General features: G+C 45.6%; 1 protein-coding gene across 4 annotated transcripts in view; it reads right to left on the bottom strand.

Moving 5' to 3' along the window:
• The window catches only part of SLC35F5 (solute carrier family 35 member F5), a 681,969-nt gene that overhangs the window by 611,857 nt on the left and 47,455 nt on the right, over window positions 1–22,657 (bottom strand). For all 4 annotated transcript variants that reach the window (XR_015308472.1, XM_086957058.1, XM_086957057.1 and 1 more), the window contains exon 2: window positions 14,893–14,959. The gene's annotated coding sequence lies outside the window, so the exon portion shown is untranslated. The remainder of the gene's footprint in view (window positions 1–14,892; window positions 14,960–22,657) is intronic.

Genomic DNA, 22,657 nt, shown 5'->3' with positions numbered 1-22,657 from the left:
GGACGTCAGCCTTGAAACCTTAGAGGGGAGGGGGCGTGAGGCCGCCTGGGGAGGTTACAGGCGGTGTTAAGGCTAGGGGTTAGTAATGGGCCAGCCCGAGCAACGATGAGGGACCCGTGTGCTGACAGGAGCTGCAGGGAACCCCAGACTACATTGCCTCACACTGAACCCTGTACTCCGGCTTTCTCTCAGGACATTACTTGGAGGAGTCCTGCGCTCAGACTTGGAACTTCCACCGGCAGTAACTCTGGAAACTAGTTTATGAACTCCCTCCTGGAGCCCAAGTTTAAAGAAGCTTTGCGGAAAAAGCCCAAGGATCGGACCTGGGAGGTAAGCAGCAAAGAGGGGCCCACACATAAGCTTTAATAAGATGGAATGAAGATACCACACATTTTTCTAAATTGTCTTAATACGCTATATTTTAATGTGTATTCCTTTAAAGTTTGCAGCTTACATCACAAGCTTCATCTCCTGACCCTTTTCATAACACTCTTCTTTCAAGGTATTTCTTAATTCTGCCAATGCTGGTGTTCGGTGTTGGGGCACTACTCCCAGTTTCCATATTATTAGAACCAAAGATGTTACTTCATAGTGAAAATACTTTATAAGAGGACAGCTAGTATCAATAGCTACAAAGCAGTCCAATTATTACCAAACATGTCCTTCTCCTATCAAAAACTCCTACCAGTTGGTTTGCCAATGCTTGTTTATCTTTTTTATGCATGTAGGTTAAAAATGAATGAGAAATATTATGTTTTTTCCAGTAAATATTGATCTCTTCAGAAATTTGTATCAATTTAGACTAAGAAGCTACTGTGACATCATTAACAGCTGGGATTCAGAAATATATTTCATAGTTAGCTAAACCCATTGGCCAGTATTCCGTCCTTGGGACCCCCCTGCTATTAGAATGCCATAAGTAGAGTGGTCTCCGTGAGGGTCTGCTTTGACCCGGTTAGCATAGGCACAGCGTTGGAGCAGACAGGGCTTTCCTTCAGTGCAGTATTTCAAACTCTGCCACCCTGAGTAGGGTGCTACATCGGATTTATTGACTGGGGATAAAACGTTGTGCTCTTCAGTGTTCGCTCGTGATGTGTGGTGGTGTTCAGTGGTTAAAGGGGATTTCTTTATGTATTTGTGTTTTTGCATAATTCGGACTCTTTTAAAGACGCTGGAGCACTTTTCCCTGTTGAATGAACATGTGGTAGTTAGTTAGTTACCAGGATGGTGCTGCATCATATTCAATTATAAATTATAAGAGTTTTGAAACTCTACAAATACATTGCAAGCACTATCAGATCACAAGTTATAGCAAGCATTTGCTATGCAATAGATCTTGCATTTGTCAGAGCTTGAGCTATTGGTGTTGGAAATTACAATAGCTTTTATTTGTGTGTGTTGAAAATCTGCAAGCGATACATAAACATGCACTTTGTACTTATAGTTGTTGCTAACGAGAAGCAAGGCTGGCAGTAATCGTGCCTCTTTTACGGCCAGCCATGCATCTTGTTAGCAAGGACTATAAGTACAAAGTGCACGTTTACGCACCGCTTGCAGGTTTTAAAAACACATAAATAAAAGACATTGTAAATTACAAAGCCAATAGCTCAAACTTTCGCAAATGTAAGACCTATTGCATTGCAAATGCTTGTTGGTTACGTGTACCTGACAGTGCAGCTGTCTGGTTGCAAAATACATATTGTGGAACCTACAGGGGCGTACAGCATGCCCACTGCTTATAAGTGGTTGGCTCCACTGTAATTTGTATTTGTTTGCTTTCTATTGAACGCCTTTCCCTGTTTCAGCCTGTCCATCTTGTGTTCTTCCTTCCTTCGAGCATAGTCTCTTTAACATCTCTTTGAATGTCTGGCTTAAATGCATTCTCTGCTTGCTTTTAAGGAAATATTTTTTCATTTTTTGTTAAACACTCTATGAAAGTGCGTGTATTTTACCATTCTCTCCCTTGAGAGCTTTCTCTCCTCCACGTGCTTCTGTCCCACCAAATGCACTTGTGTTGCTCTCTCCTTCACCTGCTCACTGTTGCTTCAACCCATAACGTGCTGCTTCAACCCGTTCACTTTCTCCCCAAATTATGCCCGCAACCCAGTCCTTTTTTTGGTTGTAAATAAAAGCACTTTCATGTGTTGTTTATTCAAAAACTGCTTTTCATTTGAGACACCAATCAATATAATTTAGATTATAAAATAATCATATCTATCTGATTATTCATTCTTATTTAGCAAACTTTAATTTCAATTTAGCCAAGCCAGCACAACATGTGTTTTCTGACAGAAAACCACTTTATCAGGGAGGAAAAATCAGAAGACTACATTATTTACAGAATCAACCAGTATTTTTTAACATACATGAACGGTCACAGAATCACTTCTCTAGCAGTTATACTCCTACATCTAATCCAATCAGAATAACTATCAAAACATATTCTTTACTGATACTGGATTTAAATTAATAACTCAAAACCATTTGTCAAACTCAAAATATCAGAGGTTTTCTAATAATGCTATTTGAAATATATTAATAAAATCGGTTTTCAAATTAATCATGAATTAGACTATCATGTGTTTCTTTCTGTAATAGTTTTCGAAATGTATTCAAATTTGTTCACACCCATAGTCGATGATCAAGTTCTCTGTATTGTTTCCATCTTTTCCGGAGCACACCCTGCATTGGGAAAGTCTGCATGTGTCTTTTGTATTCCTTATTGGAGCCACAAATAAAAAACTTTCATAAGGGTCTACGATACAGTCCTTCAGGAAGAAATGAATGAATGAATGAATGAATGTAAAGTTTCTAAAGCGCACAGCTTCCTCGAAGGAGGTGTCCTGGCGCTTGTGGATAGTTCACGTAAGAGGCAAGTATGGCAATAGTTACTGCCTACAAAACCAGGTCTTTAAGGCTTTCCGGAATTAAGTTTCTGATTCAAGTAAACGCACTGGAGAGGAAGGGAGTTTCAAAGTTTAGCAGACTGCAACGTAAAAGATCTGCCGCCCAGTATCTCTTGGCGATATTGTGGGATTTTCAAGAGTCGTTAATTGTTGGATCGCAAAGGCTGATTTGACTGGTACAGCTGCAGCCTTTTCTGTGGGGTTCCCGGTTCTGGTGGCCCTAAATACCAGGGTCTGAGATTTAAATTTGACCCTTCTAGTTATAGGAAGCCAATGAAGTGCCTCAAATGCAGCGAGTTATGGTGGCACAAAGGTACCCGCCTGATTAGCCTTGCTGCAGCACTTTGGATAAGTTGGAGCCTGCGCAGTAAATATGTAGGTATCCCCAGATAAAGGCTGTTTGCGTAGTCCAATGAGGACGTGACTTACGCATGGACTACTGTCTTCTGATGAACTTCTGGCAGGAAAAGGATACATTTCCTATTGGCCCTCATCTTCCAAAAACAGGTAGCCAAGATATGTCGTATCTGGGTGGAAATGGAGAGCTCTTTGTCCCGCCTAATTACCAGATTCCAGGCAGCCTCTGAGGGGGGTGGAGGGGATTCAGTTCTGACGGCCACCACAGACTGGGTGGAGGAGGGGGCACACGGCTGAAAAACAGGACCTCTGTTTTCTCAGTATTTAATTTCAGCCAGTTCTAATGCATCCAGCCTAAGATGTCTTTTAGGCATGCCTTTAAATTGTGAAATGCCTCACCTGAATGGTCTTTAAAGGCGAACACCAGTTGCATGTCCTCTGCATAGGACAACATTTTCACGCCGCAGGCTTCAATCAGTATGGCCAGAGGAGCGAGGTAGATGTTAAAAAGCAACAGGCTTAGTGCCGATCTTTGAGGCACCCCACACCTTAAAGATTTTGCAGAAGAGAAAAACAGACAAAGAAACACCTGCTAGGATCGGTTCTCCAAAAACGATCGAAGCCAGGATAGCGCCTTGCAGCACACTCCTGCCTGGTGAAGTATGCTGAGTAGGATGGAGTGTGACACTGTGTCAAAAGCTTCCGATAGGTCCAGCAGCACCAGCATAGCCAAGGCAACTTGATCCATAGACTCTCCAATGGATTCAGAGACTTCCAGTAGCGCTGTCTCGTGCTGTGGCCTGCTCTGAAGCCTGACTGGGATGCACAGAGGATGCCATATGTATCTATGTAAGTTGCCAGCTGCATATGCACCAGCCTCTTAGCAGGGGCCGGTAGCGGAGAAGTAGGACTGAAATTACTAAGAGCCTCAGGATCCGCTGCGGATTTCTTAAGAAGCAGGAGTAAATAGGGGTGTTTCCAAATCATAGGAAAGATGCCGGTCTCCGGAGAGGTGTTCCAAATCTGGTTGAGCGTTGGATTTAACCAGTGTGTCAGTGAACTAAAAAAGCAAGCAGGACAAGGGTCTCCAGGGGAGCCTGAATTGCATCTCAGTAATTCAGCTAAAGTTTCCTCAAGGGGAAGAGGACAAAAAACAGACAGCGAGGCATGCAAGCTTGAAAGCAGCAGGGAGGTGGGAAGATCATCTGCTCAAGGAAATGTGGAGTAGATATCAAGAATTTTTAACTAAAAAAAGTCTGACAGGTTAGTACAGAGTGTCGGGGGAAGGACGAAAGAAGGGGTCTAAAGCAGTGGGATTGATAAAGGATTGTGTGATGTTAAAGACTTCCTTGGTGGAATTAACTGCGCTATCAATGCAGTTGGCAAAATATTCTCTAATCTTGCGGTGCTTGAGCATGTGAAATTTTTTCAGGCCTTCTTTATAGAGTTCCTTGTCCGCCTGGTTGTAGGACTTTCTCAGCCGATGTCCCTATCAGGGAGAGGAAAGATGACAGCTCCCTTGGATCGGACAGCGGTGCAACCTCATGGCCGAAGAAACAGCATTGCCTTCTTAGGCTGTCCCTCGCATTATCTGCAATCACCCTTTGAGGAGTCCAGTCCCAACAGCCAAGCCAGGTCCTCCGTAGACCAGAAACAAGTATCCTAGGACCGGTTTCAGGGTTTCACCCCTCATCAGCCGGACTAGCTTGAATCCAGTAGTGCAGCGAGCACAGGACCCATGTCTGGGAATACCGTTCCCACTTTGGGATACCAAAGCAACATACTGACCATCAATAGTTTTTTCCCCATTTGTCACCCAGAGTGGGACGGGTATGCCTAGACTGTGTCCTGCTGGAGTCAAGCTGGCCTGGCTGATGAGGGGTGCAGCCCTGAAACTGGTCCCAGGATGCTTGTTTCTGGTCCAGTTGGTAAAATCGTGTTTCTGCTCCCATGAGAAGCTGAAAGGATTTTCAGAACAGGGTTGTAGCAAGGCTAACACCACTGAGACTGTGTGAAAATGGGACTGGGTTTTGTGGAAGGTTCTATATAGCATTACAAGAAGCCAATATGGTAGGGTTATTTGTTCTACCACTGGTGAATCACTGACTGGGGCCTTTTTTATGGCCTTCACAGAAGTCCATTGCAAGACCAAAGGGATCATGTGGCACTCAAATGGAAAAAGATACACCATGTCAAGTTCCAACAAGCATTTACAATGCAATAGGTCTCGCATTAGGAAAGTTTGAGCTATTGGTATTGTGAATGGCAATGTTTTTATTTATGTGTTGGTTTTGAAAATAGCGAAATTAATAGCTTTGGCATTTACAATGGCAATAGTTTTAACTTTTGCAAATGTGACACCTATAGCATTTGTAATGCAATATGTGTTGTATTTACGTGACTTGGATGTATTGATATTACAAATAACAATGGCTTTTATTTTTTTTAATAATTAATACTTAAATAAAAGTTATTGTAATTTGTAATATCATGTTTGAAACATTTAGCCAGTACAGACGGTTCTAGACAGCCCAAGGGCAATGCACACATTGGATCCAATATTTATGTTAAAAGTAAATTATAATCCTGGAACACAAAACCTTTGCTAACCATCCCCAGGCCTGGTTAAATATGCAATGAAGCGCCAACTTACAACAAGAAAAATAGCATTGGCTGACGACACCACTGAGTCATGACAAAAACCAAGCAGCTTCTTTAAACAATTAACAATTTATCAGTGCTTCGTTTTTAAAGGACAAAATAAGTGTGAGTCTCCAAAATGTTTAAGGATGCCACTTCTCAGTACCCCCTCTGTGTGGCTCACTGCCACAATGGGTGTGGCCCATGCCCACCACTGGAAACCTACTTCTCCACCCCTTGCTGCTCGTCTGTCTCTGTCCCCTCTAGCCTTCCTCCACTGCCTATTCTCAGTTCACCCCACTTCCCTCTTTCTTTTGTCTCCCTGATATGACACCTCTCTTGCTCTATGTCTGGATGCACTCTCTCTTCTCTTTATTTTACCCCTGCCGCCTTTCTTTGACCCTTCAATTAAGGGGTGAAGCATTTAGGGATGCATCGGTCTGTGCCACCAGAGCCCATGGGTGTGAGGGACCCACTGCTGTCTTGCACTACCCAAATAGGGGATGGGCGCCTATTTTCTTTGTGGCGCCCTTGCTATGCCCTTTGCTGTATCCTGGCTTTACTTTTTCTCCTCGCTGTCTCAGCTCTTTTCTGCTTCTCCCCTAGCTCTCCTTTATATTCCTGGTTTGACTTTTTAACCACCTCGCTCTGCGTTTTCCGTCGGCACTGCCATTCTTTTTCTCTACCCTATTTTGCTCTGCCTTACATCTAGTCTGCCTTCTCCCTCCCAGCTCATCTGATTTGCTCTGCTCTCCCCTTTAGCCCTGCTTCAGCGAACCACTTTATCATCAAAAAGGAGTACAGGGAAGGCAAAAAAAAGATAGCATTTCTTTTATCAGACCTAATTAAAGAACATTATAATTGGATGAAAATAGTATCCTTGTTCATGCAGACCTACATCCCCCTGAGGCATGCCCTTAACCTTCTGAACTATATAATTGGGCTTGGATCCTGTAAAGGGAGACAATATTTCGAAAGGTAAATACCATTCTTGGAGCTATTCAAATCTCTAATTTTCCAGTATGTAAAGTGCAGGCAGTATTTTTTGCTCGACTCATAGAGCTCTTTGTCGATAACACGTAGATAGATACATAATGCCTGCATAGATTTAAAGAGCTCCAAAAATGTTATTTGCTTATGTAAACACCTGCCCTCTCTAAAAAGATTCTTGCTTCGGAAGGCCATAAACTCTCCTCTGACAGGCTGGGTGTCCGCGGAGCCTGTCCTCTGTGCTGCCCTGCCAGACGCTCCACTGCCCTGTGCCTTGCTGACCAGAAGCCACTGTGCACATGTTGGGTTCCTGACCCGGGAAATGCAGCTGGCCAAAGCCAACATCCGCACTGCCAACCGGCTGCGCACAGTGCGCAGTCGCACTAAATTGAAATGTGACTGAGACTTGACAGTTGACACACTGGAGACTGTGTGCGCCGCTCGGCTGGTTGTCACGTGTCATAGCAATTACTCATAACTTCTGGGTAAATCCCTTTCCTTACATCCACAAATTCACACACATTTTATGTAAAGAAACAAAAATAATACATTAATTATAAAACTATATCCTCATAAACTACTTTAAGTTACCTGCAAAAATCACTAACACATAAACCATGCACAGTACCAATTAATATGTTTACCCCACGCCTCATGAGCATATCTCACTTGTCCAAACAGAAACAAAACTTCCGAACGCTGTGCCCGCTGTGCCCGCCTCCCTGCTCGGGGCCGCGCTGCCATTGGTATCTCACTTGTCCAAACAGAAACAAAACTTCCGAACGCTGTGCCCGCCTCCCTGCTCGGGGCCGCACTGCCATTGGCGGACCCCTGTGACACACTGGAGACTGTGCGCGCCGCTCGGCTGGTTGTCACGTGTCATAGCAATTACTCGTAACTTCTGGGTAAATCCCTTTCCTTACATCCACAAATTCACACACATTTTATGTAAAGCGACAAAAATAATACATTAATTATAAAACTATATCCTCATAAACTACTTTAAGTTACCTGCAAAAATCACTAACACATAAACCATGCACAGTACCAATTAATATGTTTACCCCACGCCTCATGAGCATATCTCACTTGTCCAAACAGAAACAAAACTTCCGAACGCTGTGCCCGCCTCCCTGCTCGGGGCCGCGCTGCTATTGGCGGACCCCTGAGGCAGGAAGCCAGGCAACGGGAGAGAAGACGCCGGGCCAGAAGAAAGAAGGAAGTCCCGCCTGCTGCTGGGCTATGATTGGCTGCCCGCCGGGATGGAGCAAAGAAGCCGAGTCCTCCCGCGGCCCGGGGCTCCCGTGAGCTAGGGAGAGACCCGGGGCAGCCCCAGAGAAGAGAAATCCTGCGTAGCCGGTGAGTGGGGTCCGGTGCTGGTGTGTGTGTGTGTGTGTGTGTATGTGTGCGATTGCGGCGGCGGGGGGAGGGGGGTCTTTGTATGTGTGCGTGCGTGTGTGTAGGTGCGCTGGTGTGTGTGTGGGGGTCTCTGTGTGTGCGTGTAGATGCGCTAGTGTGTGTGTAGGTGCGGGGGCGGGGTGTGCCTGTGTATGCGTGTGGCTGTGTATGCGTGTGGCTGTGTATGCGTGTGGCTGTGATGTGCGCATGCGTGAGTGTGGGTGCGCGTGCACGCAGCTGAATCCAGCCGGGGAGAAGCGCGTGGCAGTTTCTTGTCCGTCATTCCCCAGTGTCAGCTAGCTATAGTTCTCCACCTGGACCGCATCCTTCGGATGCGTGTTCCCAGGCTCGACCTAAAAATCACAGGGTGACATTAAAGAGTTCCTGTGGCATGTATTGTGGCCCTTGATAAGGCCCGATGGATAAACAAAGGTTTCAGATAAATTACAATCAGCCCACAGCTTGAGTGGAGGATGCAAGATTCATAATGCCTGACAAAGAGTAATAATAAGATAAGATGGATGGAAAGCAACATATTTCAAAGGAGGACAAAACATTCCTTTCAGTAAAATAAAACTGAAAAAAAAATCACCCAATTTGTCTAGAAGACAGTTACCAATTGAGTTAGCACGAAGAAATCATGAAGTGAGGCTTCTTTTTTTTTTTTTATTAAACCTTTATTAGTAGTATAAGCAATTACAAGTATGGCCCTACAACCATCCCGGCCGGCCGCTAAGTTAAGCAAGAGTACTGCAATCAATATGCAAGGTCATAGCATTTCGAAAAACCGGGGTCGTAAAATACCAGAACAGATCTTGTAATCAGGTGCACAAACTTGAAATCAGGATTTGAGAGGTTCATTTTCAAATAAGGAACTAAAAGGGTGTCGCCCAGTCGTACACAGTCCTACAATACTGCGCGCGAATCAGGATATCTACAAACAGTACAGCTACGAAGGAATTATCGGGGGAAAGATACACAAAGCAGGAGAAATGCAGGCACAACCCCAGCACGTAGCGAGTCTAAACCCCACCCCTCAAAACTAAACATATTGCAGAGACCATGAACGTCGACGACACTAAAAAGAGAGGAAAGACTAAAGGTCCATAGAAACAAATACCGAACGAACGCCCATCCCCCAACCCCCCACCCTACACACCCGCAGAAGGCCATGGCCTACCCCTCCCGCGGGGTGCCTTTCGCCCTAATGGAGATCCAAAATATAGAAAGAAGAAGATGAGAAAAAGAAGAATAAGCGGAGGAGGGCCCTCTGTCTTGCCGCCCGACCCCGCCCATCACCCCTACACCTGGGGAAATCTCAGAAATGAAGTAGTACAGTACAGAAGAACATCAAGTCCCGGCCATGACAGCGATAAATCCCTATCAAACATACCCACAGCACCGTCTGTTAACAATAAAACCAATAGACTGCGAACCACATCATCCCTGTCCCTGTCTGGCAATGGTACCGCCATAAGTCCACTCGTCAACCGGTTGACAAAACAGCCCGAGGGGTCCAAACAATCTGGGCGGGTCATGTCGGGGCGTAGCCATAGGAAAGTACAACCATCCAAACCCATCCAAGTATCAACAGCGGAGATCCGGTAATATCGACGCTGACCCCGGAAACTTCCCAGAGTTCACACACAGTAGTACCATCCAGGAAAGGAGAGTCACACAGTCCAGCAAGCGCCACAACATAGCTGGTATAGTGAATAAAGTGAGCAACCCAGTAAACCTTTGGGGGCTGGGTAAAAAGTATTAGAATGGGTAGAATGGCCTCCAAAGGAGTTTGTTTTTAAAAATAAATTAGGTTGTACAAATAGATTAAAAACAGGTAACTTAATTGTCCTGGGTAAAGTTAATTTCAGTGGATCAAGTCAAATAACATAAATCTCAGACTACCAAAACATGCCAATACTTCACATTAAGACAATAATTAACATTAAAACAATAACCACTAGACATGTGTATAAGCAAAAAAGTAGATTTTATCAAACTTAAATCTTGCAGGGAAAAATACAATAAACAAATATATGCATATATAATAAACAATAATAATGTATTCCTGTGTTTGCATATATTTGTTTATTGTATTTTTCCCTGCAAGATTTAAGTTTGATAAAATCTACTTTTTTGCTTATACACATGTCTAGTGGTTATTGTTTTAATGTTAATTATTGTCCTAATGTGAAGTATTGTCATGTTTTGGTAGTCTGAGATTTATGTTATTTGACTTGATCCACTGAAATTAACTTTACCCAGGACAATTAAGTTACCTGTTTTTAATCTATTTGTACAACCTAATTTATTTTTAAAAACAAACTCCTTTGGAGGCCATTCTACCCATTCTACAACATAGCTGGGGCAGTCCAATAAGGAAAATAGCGTTTTGTCCCCAGCCGCCAGTTGAACATGTGTCCCGAAGAGACATCCACACGTGTAACCATGTCGGCCCAAGCGGACACGGGAGCCGGGTCTTTCAGCGGCTCTTGGTACCTAGGCAGGGCCGGGACTCCCTCCGCGGACTCAGCTACAGATTAGTCGGCTGTCCCTTGGGATCGGACCGTGGCCGCTAGAGAGGGCGAGACAGCAATTGCGGCCATTCTTCTACCCAGGTCCCGGGCTTGACAAATCAGGGTCTCGTGCAGAACCGTTAGGGCAGCCAATACGTCCTTGGATGTGGGCTCCTGCGTACGTTGCAAGCATCTCGGCCCCACTCGTGCGACAGCCGTCCGACGTGGACAAGGACAGTAAAGGAGGGCACCAGCCGCCATCATAGTCAATTTGGCCCCGTTCCTCTTCACCTCACTCAGGGACCAGGCCCCAGTGCGGGGTGCCACGGGATGTACCACCGGGGCTCAAAACTGTGAGGCGGGCTCCCCGAAGGAGAGTCACCAAAAGGCTAAAATCCCTGCCGCACCCCGGGAGTCGCCCGCCTATATCGGGGGCAATCCTTGGTTATGCCCGGGCAAAAAGTTTGGGGAGGGGGCAGGAGTCATGCGCCTCCTCCGATCCGGTCTCGCCACACTGCCCCTCAAGGGTCACCGCCAAGTGGACCGGGCCTTAACCGCCATCAGCGGCCCTTCAAGTCAACGGCACCCTCCGGCCGGCTCCTCACCGCTACCAACGGCCGCTGTTGTTGCAGCCGCGGCCGGATGCACGTCCAGGTCAACGCCCCGGTCTCCTCACCACGTGGGCCGCAGAGCAGTCGGGGGCCAGTTCTCAGGGACTGCCGCACGCAGGAGCCTCAGGAGCAGACGGTAAGTGCTTGTTCTCCTTCTCCTATTAAGTACGCCTTCGCGACTCAGGATGAACGCCAGGATATACGTGTGGGGCGAAAGGGCTCACGGAGCAGAGCGACTATGCGGCCATTTCGAATGCCTGCTTGGCTCCTCCCCCAAGTGAGGCTTCTTGAATTCCATTCAATTGGCTTTTGATTCACCAATAAAGTTCAATAAAGATCCCCTTGACTCTCCTTAAGCCCCACCACAGTGTGTAGCAATAACCCTTATGTATTTTAATTAGGTGCAAGCTTCTTTTGGATTACAGACACAGCTTGCCACAAAAGTGTGTTGGATATTTGCTATGAAGCAACTTGGTGCATCTAATATTTTCCCTGTGTATTATTAAATCTCACTGTTTGGTTCTCTGCTATGAACCCTTAATTATAGGTAAAGTAACATCTGCCCCTGTTTCCAAAACCGTGGAACTGAAATATTTTGAGAATTGTTCTACAGAAGAGCATGTATTATTAGAAACGGGGCAACTATATTTTACTATAATAATGGATTAGGGCGTTCTATTGCCTCCTTTTTCTACTCTATTTATGTATGGATACTCCTCTGAAAGGCATTATTGTTTAAGACCACTCAATCTATGCAAACAATACCGTACTAGCAATAAAAAACTTTTGTTATCCCCAGCTAAACAGAATTGCGATGTGGGACTGGGAACATCCAATTGAAACCTTAGTGCACATACTTTCAAGCACCCTTCTGATGTCTGCAGCTTCATTCTCTTAACATTTTGTAAGTTACAAGTATTAATGCTCAAATGTTGATTTATGGTCAGAATTCTTAATCTGATCCACCCAATCATGATTTGTGGAATTACATAACATGAGATACCTTCAGATTATAAAAATTCCATTAGTAATGCAGAATTTCTATGGTCAGAAGTTTACGGTATAAATGGAAACAGACATTACTAATGGGAGAGCAAAGGACGAGCCATTGGAAATGCGCGAATTACCAATAAATTATACATTTGTGGTAATTACCAATCAAAATCATTGTTCACACTCAATTTGAACACCTAAACAAAGATGTAAGTGCTCAAGTAAGTGTGAAGACTGGGCCTATAAAACGCCTAAAACACTCCCATATTTTCTGGGGTGCAGGATAAAGAAGTTCTAAATGTGGACACATACAGCATGCGGAGATGAAGAGGGTAAAAGTTAAAATGCAGGTCACCTTAACTCTGGACATGGAAGTTTTTTATGTTCTTGGATTTCTGTGCCTAGCCTGTGAGGCTTTCAGTAGTTCAAAAGCGTAACTTTACAAAACTGTATGGGAATGCACAGGACTTGCAAAGTTACTCATGTCTCAACTAATCGAGTCTCTGGTATCTTTTGAAGAGCAGAACACCTTAAAACATATAAATAAAGGTAAAGGTAGCTCTTACTTCCGTGATTTTACATTAGCATAGGTTATTTGCTTACTGTGTTAAAAGCCATATGTACTCTTAAAGAAAGCACAAGAGTTTGGGTTGACAGGCAATAAGTGAAATATAACTGAACCTACAAACAGTTCTAGTAATTTAATTGTACATAGCTAAAAGTACCTGCTGTAAAATAGCCGCAATACAAAATGGGACTGCACAAATCACAGAACTCAAAAAAAAATTCACCTAATTTGATGGCTATTGTGTTTGAGAAAATAAAGTTATTTTTCAAGAATCAATTACTTTATTCTTAGCTATTTCTGACCTTTAATATTCTATACGTGTTGCAGACACAATCTCCGTGCAATGTAACTTGCTATGGTAAAACAATTACAGGAATGATCACAGTACTGCCGAGCAAGGTTAGGCAACCTCAACAAATATCACCAAAATGGATACTTTAGTTACAACTAATTAACTTAGTTATAAATGCAAGACTTTACTGAACACATAAAATAAGGCAGATACGACACAATCTGTGACTTCATATACAAAAGTAAATAACGGAAGACTATTCAAATGCAATAATCATGCACAAGCAATTTTAACATTACATTTTGCAAACATCTCTGAAACCACACAATCCTGCAAGTGTACTACCTTTTTCCAATGTTCCTATTGTGGATAAGCTTGCTTACTAAGTGCCGGTGTTTACAAAGGACCAGAACCTACTTGATCTCTTTTGAGGCAGCCTACTGCAACTCATGAAGTATTGACTCATATTCAAGTAGCATTAGATACAGATGATGTTATCACACTAGTACTGCAACATCTACGCGTGCAGCTTGCAATTCAAACACAAAATGTTCATTGTGTGCCTATTTTGGGCTGTGTAGGGGTGTCTGTTCTTGAACTGGCTAGACTCCGTCCTCTCCAAAGACAACCCATTGTTTTGCTTCTCACTCTATACAGGCATGGCGCTTTACTGTAGTATCCAGCTAGAATCCTCTTACTCATTCTTTTCCGTTTTCCGCTTCCTATCACCAGCCTCTCCATTATTTGGGTTTTACTTTAATATGCAAGCTAAAGACTTAATACTTTATTTGAGCTTAGGTAAATCCATAATTTGCCAGCATCTCCTTTTATGTCATACCAAGCCATCCGCACAAGAATGCAAAATAATTGCCTTAATGATTAGCCTTGGAAGAATTAGTCATTGCTTTTCAGCTAAGACCCCCACAAGGCTAGACTACCCACTTTGGTTCTCCTTAGCCCCCAACTTAATGGTAGTATCCTAATCAATTAATCTCACCATCGTGTTCAGCACGGATACATTATGTTTTCCACATTGGGTTTCCGTAATTCTGACAATCTGATTGGACTATGGCAAAAATGTAGATTTTGATTTCCATGTGGTCTGTGGCTGAAGTGTGCCTTCTAATGAGGTTAGACGGATGAGAAAATGTATGTTTTACCGACTGCTTTTCTAATGGCTTTAATAAGCTACCAATGGCAATTCAAAAACCTATACCTAAATCCTCAAGTTTAATAACTCTCTTGGGCTTCCAAATTCATTTGCTATGTTTCCAGTTGTACCAGGGGCATTATGATGGCAATCTCATAATTCAAAAATCAAGATTTGTACAGGCAAGTTAAACGAATACTGCCTGTCAATCTTCATCCAGACAAGGCAAAGTGAAGTTTTATAGACTGGTTATAATTGGCCTTTCTCTCGATAAGATAAAAAGGTGCATGGTTTCACATGCGAGTCCGAGATGTATGGCGCCCCTGCATCAGTTCAATGCAATATGCTTTTCCCCAAAACAATAAACAAATTGAAATCTTTGTGAAGGCTACTAAAACAAAATTATGCTTGACCGAGTAAATTGAATAAGGCAAAAGGATGCTTTTTAAAAACTGGTTGATCAAAACTTACTTGGAAAAGCACTTCCATGTCTCCAAAACGGAATAAGGCAAACGTCAGAGAAACTGGAATCCAATATCTAATTACAAGATACAAATGGAGAAAAAACATCATATTAACTCTTCTCCAGTATTACTCAAACCTTGAATTTAAAAATCTTCTCTGCAGAACAACATTGTGCTAATACAGGGCACTTACCCATCCTTAGGGGCTTCAACTTTCAAAATGTAACAATCTGCTTCTAAGTCCACAGGAAGTAAGCCAAACCTTGGGGTAGTCAGTAGACTATGCATAGCCCCACAACTTTACCAAAAACAATGATGTTTTACTTTCCTTCATTAAGGTGTTCATTAAAGCAACAACTTTTATCACATGAGACGTCTACAGTGCTGCATCCTGCACAATATGTATGCTATTGCAACGCTAATGCCTCTGGGGGAAAGCTGAGCTATTAAACATTCCTCTAGTGAATTACATAATTTAATGATATTTCCATTTGTACATGTTTCTCATACCGACACTGCATTCCAAAAATGTTCCCAAGAGGGGCGCTAGAGGGCGCATGGCAAGATGGCCACACCCGTGTGAGGCTCTGCCCGGCTGAGCTCCACTCCTTCATTTATCCGCCACTAATCCTTGCCATCCGAAGCCCTAAGGGGATGTAACAAATAGAGGAAAGCACCCCGATTTAACAGCTGGGCTGGTCATGTCGCTACCTACTCGCGGAGGCAGAGGAATTGGTATAAGAGCTCCAGAGCACGAAATGGCGGCGCCCGCGAGACCGTGAAACTGGAGGCCTCTTGACCATTCACTGAGTCGGTGGCGCCACAATCGGTGCTAGCGACTTCATTGGTGCCCTGGTCCTGGCCGCAGTTGGCTGCTGCTCTAAGGGCACTGTGGCGGACTGAGAGCAACCCTTGAGCCTTGGCGCTGTGAGGCGGTGAGAGGCCCCTTGCCGGGTGTGCGTGGCGGAGCGGAGGACCCCGGCCGACGGCGGCACTCGGATCCCTGGTGCTAGCGGCGGTGAGTGGGGACGCGGCGTGTGCTGGGCCTGCGTCTGTGGAGGCAGGGCAGTCCAGGTGCGCTCCGCGGCTTGGGCTCCGCTGCTGGGTGCTGGGGTTCACATGTTGCTGCGGTGGTGGGGCTAGGCCGAGCCGCGGCCTGCAACGTTCCTGCCCTGAGGCCTACGAATGCTGCTTACTCCGCCACCCTGCCACACAGCGCCGGCCTTGAAATAATGCACGCCGTGGTGTGACTGCCCTCAGATTGCGGCTTGCTAAATGGCGCAGGGCATGTAACAGCGCAGGGAGACTCTTGCTTCGCGCTACCAGCTTGGACTGTCCTATTTCCAGATTGTCCAGAACCATTCCCTTGGGCCTAGGAGAGTAGAAGGCGCGAGGGTGCGATTAGAGGCCTGACATTGCTGCTGAGCGCCTTGCCCGATACAGCTCGATCTGCTGCGTTGCTGGTTCTTCGCACTTTGCAGCCCTGTCTGCAGCTGACGTGAGGGGCCTTGGATCAATTTTGTGCATTGGCTGGCTTGCCTGCTCTATGTGGAGACTGTATTTGACCCCTGCTGCTGTGCATGGTGGCAGTTCGGGCTGGACTGTTCCCATGAGGCACAGGGTCAGACTGATCTGCATATGGCCATGTCTGAACTGGGGTGGCAGTGTGGGCTAAAGAACGGTGATGGATTAAACCCAAATTTGTTGACTGGATGTGAGTGTTTGATTGGTTCAGATGCTCCGTCCATCACCACCCCCTTTTGTACCGCTGTGCATGGTGTAGGGGCCTTTACTATATTGTCTACAGCGGTCTTGGGCTTGCTTGGTCCCCCTGCCCTGTACCTAGGGGGTGTAGTCCCTTCTTGTGCAGGAGAGTGATCCTCATTGACGACATCATGGGCCGGACTGAGAAATCACAGTCGCGCCTCACGTTGGAGACGCACAAGGCTCCAAAACCCTCCCAGGGAGCAGCTTCAGACTCGGCGGTTGATGCCCCAGGGACTCTCTGGAGGCCACACTTCTTGCCGTGCAACGTAGCCTCCAGTCTATAGAAGGCACAATGACGGCTGTTAATCACCATCTGGACCACATGTCCTCCCAGCTAGAGAAACAAAATGCCCGCATGGGAGAGGTTGAACAACGGGTGTCTGCCACTGAGGATGGGCTGAGCGAAGTCGCAGGGAAGACTCTGAATATGGAGAAGGTCCTCTCCCTCATTCAAGCAAAGAATGAGGATTTGGAGGCCCGTTCCCAGCAGAACAATATTTGCATCACTGGGCTGCCAGAGTCCACAAATGTGGGGAAAATTGAGTCATTTATAAAACAGCTGATCGCTGATATTTTTGGAACTGCTCACCTGTCCCATATGTTTATTATTGAGCGTGCTCATCGGTCCCTTGCTCCTAAACCTGTCCCAGGTGCTCTGCCGCGCCCAGTAATTGCTCGGGTGCTCAATTACAGGGATCGAGACTCTATCTTGCGCATGGTCAGGGAGAAAGGGACCATTGAACATCAAGGAAACACCGTAGCATTTTTCCCAGATTTCACTGTAGCTGTGCAGGTGGCGCGCATAGAATTTGCCGCTGTCAAAAAGTTTTTACAAACTGAAGGGGCCCCGTACGCAAATTTGTACCCAGCCCGCCTGAAGATAGGTTCTGATAGTGCCTACAAAATTTTCACCACTCCTAAGGCGCAATGGAACACGCTAAGCAACTGAAGAAGTGACGACGAGAATCCCAAGCAACTTCCGAAACTGAGGATTGACGTAGATAGCGACACAGTTAGATATTTACTGTTTGAGGTGTTGTGTATAGGTCCGGGGGGACCAGTTAATTTTGATGTATATCTATGCTGCTTACAGTTGCTGAGTGATAACCTTTTCTCCCTACAGGTTGTGGACCCCTACTATGCTGTATAATAACACCCTCTGGGGCTTCTGATATTATTGCTTAGAATTGGACTTTAGGCACAGACAATGTTTTGCTTGGCCACCTCCTACTAGATAGGAGGACAGTAGTTCTCAACGCCCCCTAATGGGTGTACCCCGCATATACACTTTGCTCTCTGTTCTTAGTTGGGGTAGGGGTGTTCAGGGACAGGATGGTTTTGGCGAGTTGGGGGTGCTGAAGTGGGAGGGGGGGATGTGGGAAAGGGAAGTTGGGGGGCTTTTTGCAGGAATGGCAAAATTGAGATGTGAACGTACCATATATTTCTTTCCTTAGTCTCCTATTAAAAAATGGTTCCTTTTTACTTGTTTGGCCTGGAATGTATGCCCCAGAAACATGGCAACTTCATCCACTAACGTATGCCACTATATATGAATAATACGGTCAGATTCCTCACCTGGAACGTGCGAGGGCTTAACAAAAAAGATTAGGTCTGTTTTCGCCTATTTAGATCGTATGGGTGTGCAAGTGGCCCTGTTACAGGAGACCCACCTAACTGTTGAATCAGCCAGGAAGTTGGGAACAACCTGGGCAAGAGTCAAAGTTGGTCCCTCCTATTCTTCATATTGTAGGGGGTACTACTACTTATTAAAAAAGGGGTTCCGTTCACAGTGATTCGGGCGGAGACGGATGAGCAGGGACGAGTGGCACTTCTGCATGGCTGTTTGGGTGGTATGAGTGTATTGCTGATGAATGTGTATGGTGCAAATACAGATGACCCTTCTTTCTATTCGGATGTGTGGCGTACAATCTCTGCTTTTCCTCCTGGGGCGCTCATTTGGGGTGGCGATTTTAATGTAGGCCTGGATTTATTGTTAGATAAAACAGCCAGTGGTAAGGTTCTCCCTAAGCAGGCTTCTGAGGCAATACGGGGGATTTGTGATGCAGGGAACCTCTATTATATATGGAGGTGTCGCCATCCTGAAAGTCGGGAGAGTACGTTTGTATCCACAGATCATGGGTCCTGGTCTCGAATAGACTCCTGGCTGCTCTCTGAGACGGCTTGCTCGTGAGTGAAGGGGGTGAAGCATGAAGCGCGAACACTGTCGGATCATTCTCCAGTAGCCCTGGACCTGCAGGTCCCCACGTGCGAACGTCCGCCTTACTCGTGGCGTCTACAACCCACAGAACTGGCAGACCCGGTTTTTAAACAGACAGTCCCTGAGGCGATAGGAAACTTTTTAGGGAAAATTAGGGCACTGTTGACAGCGCAGGGGTGTTTTGGGAAGCCTTTAAGGTTACTATTAGAGGGGTGTGTATCGGAGCCCAGGCGGGAGTGCTGCGAGATATCCGGTGCCGCATTAAAAAGCTGGCCTCGGATATCTCCGCACTCGAACGGGAGTATGAAGTCAACCCCTCTCCGGCAAAACTGAAAGCCATACGAACACTTGTCACAGAGCACAATGAGACAGTGGATCAGGAATTGCTCCACTGTGCCCGTCTTAAGACAGCTCGTTATTATGGGGAAGGGGGCACAAGAGTCGATCCCTGGCGCAAAAACAGGCTGCGCCGAGGACCCAGGAACACATTGCGGAAATGCAGGACAAAGACGGTGTAGCTCACTACTCTACCCCAGAAATTAGTGATACAATTGTACAATTTTACACCCAGTTATACGCCGCCAAAAATGATTTGTCCCTCGAGGAGATTGGCGCATACTTGGATGATCTGGCATTAGGCTGGCTCTCCAACACGCACCGGGAATATCTGGTGCTGCCGTTTGAGGAAGAGGACGTCAAGATGGCTATAATGTCGCTGCCGACTTGCAAGGCAGCCGGAATGGATGGCCTGCCTAGTGAATTCTATAAGGAGTACGAATCGGAACTGGCTTCACGATGATTAGAAGTATTTGCGGAAGCATACGACTCGGGAAAGCTGCTACCATCCCTCAGGGAGGCCTTATTAGTGGCCCTGTTGAAGCCTGACAAGCCTCAAAATAAATGTGAATCGTACAAGCCACTCTCAATAATAAATATCGATGCAAAACTTCTTGCAAAAATGATTGCAACTCGGATGCAGCTGTTAGTTCCCCTATTGGTCCTACCCGACCAGTCCGGATTTGTCACGGCGCATTCAACTACGCATAATCCCCGAACTATCTTTTCCACTATACATTATTTTGACCCCGATTTCCAGGCTGCTGCTGCGCTGCTCAACGCGGCAAAGGTTTTAGACTCTTTGCAATGGCCTTTCTTGTTTATAGTTCTGAACCGAATGGGTTTTCCTCCCTTCTTTTTACAATGGATCCGGGTGCTTTATGACGAACCAGTGGCAGGGTGAGAGTGAACGGTGGGTGTCATCTCCGATCCAGATTAGGGGTGGCATGCGACAGGGATGCCCACTGTCACCAATGCTATTTTCGCTTGCCCTTGAACCCCTAGCCTGTAAGCTTCGGCAAAAACATGGGGCGGCTGCGTTGCGATTCCGACAGGGACCGCTGGTCGTCTCGTTATATGCAGACATGTTACTATATGTGCGCGAACCGGAGGTGTACTTGCCTGAATTGCTCAGGGAATATATCAAATTGGAGCGATTCTCTGGACTAGGGATCAACTGGTCGAAGTCAGTGGTCTTCCCCCTTACGGCACACACGAAGGATATCGAATTGGAGTTCACGTTGACCTGGACTACGAACCCTGTGAAGTATCTGGGAGTCTGGCTATATAGGGACTCAGAGGTAGTGATTTCGGAGAACTATGGTCATGCGATCACATGTATCACTGAGCGGGCCGAGCGATGGGCTCATCTGCCCCTCCCTTTGGCGGATAGAATTGCAGTCGTAAAAATGACCTTTCTCCCCAAACTACTATATTTTTTCGTCAATATCCCTATTAAACTGAATGTGGCACTCTTCAAAACTCTCCAGTCCACGTTAACGACATTCGTCTGGGGCAGGAAATGGTCCTGGTGCAGGTGGGATCTTCTGGTGCAGCCGTTTGAGCGGGGGGGGCTTTGAGGCTCCAGATTTTAGCCTGTACTATCTTTGTACTCAGGTTCAGTTTGCTCATTATTGGCATTTCTCGCAGCGTTTCCAGCCCCATTTGGCTATAGAGGCGGATGCGGTCCTCCCAATGGCGGTCAAGCGGCGACTGTCGGGGGGCACGGGTGGTCCTCAGACTGAGATCAATCCAGTACAGTGTACGTCTTGGGCTTGGCGGCAATTGGCTGAAAGAGTTCAACTATCGCATTTTTATGCTCCTTTGTTGCCCCTGGCGTCCCATCCGGATATATCAGCGGCATGTCAAAAGCAAGCCCTTAGCGAGCTGGCCAAAGTAGGTGGTGTCATACGGATGGGGGATCTTTACGAGAAGGGTCAATTTAAATCACTGCGGGAAGTGCAAAAGGGTGATAACCGAGGTTTTATTCTCGGTTTCAAGTACGTAAGAGTGCGCAGGCCATCAGGGCTGTTTATCCTTACTACCTGACTGAGCCTACCACTTTACGGGCTTTGCAGGTGATGCTGGCGGGAGAGGAGCGTCAGGGACTAATTACAAAACTCTATAATGCGTCTCTACGAGAGCGGGAACAGCACGAGCACCCCTCACTTGTGAAATGTCAGGTAGTGCTGGGAGACGCTCTCACCCCTGATGTCTGGATTGCTTGTTGTACCCTCACTGGCCGCCTAACAGCTAATTGTAATTTGAGAATAATACATTTTAAGTTTCTGCATCAATTATATTATACCCTGGTGCAGCTCTTTAAATAAGGTTTGCGAGATAATGATAATTGTGTGAGGTGTGGCATTAGCAGATGCAGACTTTTTGCACATGGCATGGCACTGTGTGCGTGTGAAGGACGTGACAAAGATGCTAACGGATGTCATTCAGGAACCAGTACATTGCACCCATGAACTCTGCTTGCAAGGGTATGTAAAATACTTCAAACCCTGTAATAGGCGAATAATTGCACTGTCTACCCTGCTTTCCAAGAGAGCTGTGGCGCAATGCTGGGGGGCGAAAGCCACTCCAACCAAAAAAAAAAATGGCTCCGCAATCTGCTGTACTGTAAAACTCAGTTACAAACCTATGAGGAGGAACTACCTGAGACCTCTCGTCCCAAGGACTTCTCGGCCCCGCTTACAGCATACTTGCTAACTAGTCCGGATTCCTTATGATTCTGTACATATAGGTTTGTGCTGGCTCCCTGATCGGGCTCTCTAACTGACCTCAGCATTGCTCTATGGTGGGAGTGCACTTATGCCCTATTGCCTTCGTTGGTGGATCAATTTTGGTTTTTACTACATGTCTGGTTCCAGGTCATTAAGGTATTGATTTTACATGTATGCAACTATTGGGCCAAATGTACGTTTACATCATCTAGGAACTGTATCTGTTTCAGCTACTGGGAAGGGTGCGGGTAAGGGAGGGTAGGGGGTTTGTTCGTATGACTCATATTGTAACAGCAGTCATGTTTGCTGATGTTATTCTTCTTGATGAAAATCAATAAACATATATTTAAAAAAAAAAAAAAGTTCCCCCAGACAGCTTCCAAAACACTGTAAACCTGTTGGAGGTGATGCATCTTCGCTCCCACGATGATGCAATATATTCACAATGCTTGACTGACCATTGCATATTATCTACTTCAACTAACAGTACGTGGCTAGCTTAAAACTGTAAATGAGAAATAATGAAATGTTCCAGCTTATAGCACACATGCAAGGTGGATTCCTTGAAGAAAGATAAATGGGCAAAAAACGTGCCGTTCTCAAAGGAAGTAATGTATCCAGTGTAAAAGGGATGATTGATGCAAATAATCGAGGCAAATTTAAGCACTTCAGTAATGTGGAAAGATTTACATCTTCCAAGGACAAAAATTACAAAGATT

Source organism: Lissotriton vulgaris, chromosome 2_1, assembly GCF_964263255.1.
Source record: "Lissotriton vulgaris chromosome 2_1, aLisVul1.2, whole genome shotgun sequence".
Taxonomy (NCBI): Eukaryota; Metazoa; Chordata; class Amphibia; order Caudata; family Salamandridae; genus Lissotriton; species Lissotriton vulgaris.
Note: the sequence above shows the minus strand (reverse complement) of the source record. Positions and strands in the feature narration are given on the sequence as shown.